We start from the raw sequence: 2,137 nt of genomic DNA, 5'->3' as shown, positions 1-2,137 counted from the left end.
GGGAAAGGAATTTGAGGGCAAGGGGGGGGGGGGGGTTGTATCATGGCCAAAACAAGACTTAGTCTTAGCTCTCCTTTTTTAAAGACAATGTAAAATGGAGAAAGGGGAATATTTGTGTTGCTATTTGATGCTCTTGGCCCATTTGCCATGCAGACTGTTGTGTGACTCATTCAGGTATTCTTTACTTTGGAAGGCATCCTCTGGTGTTTCCTCCTTGGGCATCTTGTCAAGAAGGCTTAGAAGTGCATAGCTTAATAATAATCTTTCCAATAAAATATAACATGATTGGAATGCTCTATTATACTTCCTTCTACTTCCATCCTTATATCTGGGGCTTCTGCTAAGGAGGGGGAGGAAAAAAAAGATTGCACAAATAGAGAGGGCCTGTGTTGCGTGTTTGGAGGTATGTATACAATGAGAATTCAGCAATGCATAGTAATAGTTTTAGACTGAAGAAAAATATAAAAATTAGCTGATATCAAGGGGAATGTCCTACTTTTCTACAAACAATAAATTTACATAAATATCCTTTGTGAGTCTAAGCCAACTTAACACACAACTAGTGTTCAGACTCATTTTGGAAACAGAGATCTGTATGATTTCTACCATACATGTTTCAGTGTACTTGCAAAAATGCAGTGAATACCATTTTTAGTGCTGCTTTAGAAAGTAGTAAGTTTAATCATTTGCATTTTTAAAGCTTAAGTGTTGTTTTTTCTTTTGATAGATTTTAAAATAATCAGTGTTGTCACCAACTGTTTCTTAAGTTTCCTACTGAAAATATTACATTGTTCATGGCTTAGGTTTTAAGTATTGCTTAAAATTTAATTTAGTGTACTACTAACAGCTGAGAACTGCTGGGTTTGGGAAATTCATGGTAATGTATTAAAATTATTTGAGTTACGAAAATAAATAATTGTAGCATGCTTACTTACTCTTTCAAAGAAGGATGAAACAAATATCATAGATGTGACCTTTGGAATTAGGTCACAGATAATTAAAACTTGAGATCTAGAGTTTATTGTGGATTTTGCACCTGACTTCAAACCTCTCTGGATCTGAATATTTTAATGTGGGACCATCTCCATTTCACTTTGGATTTGCTAAATATGTTTCTCATCATTAATATATAATTCTATGCAGTTACCTACCTGCCAGTATTTTAAATATTTCTATAACTTTCTCTTTATAATTACTCAAGACTAAGGTATACTAAGGTACACCATCCTATGATATTACTTTGAAAAAATAATTTTATAGGAGAACTCAAAAATTTTGTGTTTTCAAGTTTTCTCATAGCTTTTAATTTTTTCATCAGCATTTAAGCATTTAGTGTTTTACCCCAGTAATTTTACAGTGTAATTGTGAAAGGAGTAGTGTCCAGTACAACAGCAGCTCTGCCTCTTATGGAAATCACTCTGACCCTCATTTGCATGTACATACCAGCTGTCTTTTCAAGCAGAGGGTGATTATACTTTTCAGATTATGCAGGCTGGTTTATGTTTAAAATAGGAAAACTGGACATGTAATTTATGTGGAAAAAAGATTCTTTCTCTTCATCTTTCTCTTGTTTTGTATTTTTGTTTGTAAATTGAAGAAGTGTAAAATAATAAAGTAGTGTTACTAGACCATTTTCTTTTCCCAGAAACTGGCCTTATTCTTTCATTATTGGAATGGCAGAAAAGCTTTCTCACTGAGACCAGCTTTCATAGCAGCATTTTCAGAAACAAAAAAAAGTATGGTATTTCCCCTAAATTTTGAATAGTAGGTCTTTAAGAAAAAAGTGTTCCTAGTGCAGTTAAATATTTGGACTCCCTAACAGGATTTATAACAGGATTTTATATATGGTGGCTTCTATCTCTTTGCACATGGGCATTTTGGTTTAAGCATTAAATCCCTAGGCACTAGCTGCAGTGAATACATAATATTCTGCAGTTGTGTCTTGAATTGAGTTAAGTATTCCACCAAACTTCAAGTGCTGATTTTACAGACAGCAGGTTTTGAGCAGATGCCTGGCCTAGTTTTCACAGTATACTGTAGTTAGGCTGTGCTCCATGTGAATTTTTTTTTAAATGGTCCATGTGTGTATATCAGGCTGCTCTGGCATATGACGTGTATGGTAATGAGCACGTGAAAC

General features: G+C 34.3%; 1 protein-coding gene across 1 annotated transcript in view; it reads left to right on the top strand.

Annotated features, from left to right (window-relative positions):
• Positions 1-2,137, top strand: part of FMN2 (formin 2) — a 348,730-nt gene that overhangs the window by 7,277 nt on the left and 339,316 nt on the right.

The sequence above is a fragment of the Gavialis gangeticus genome, unplaced genomic scaffold (genome assembly GCF_001723915.1).
Source record: "Gavialis gangeticus isolate Ggan-Ray unplaced genomic scaffold, GavGan_comp1, whole genome shotgun sequence".
In the NCBI taxonomy this organism is placed as follows: domain Eukaryota; kingdom Metazoa; phylum Chordata; order Crocodylia; family Gavialidae; genus Gavialis; species Gavialis gangeticus.
This window is presented reverse-complemented; position numbering and strand designations above follow the sequence as displayed.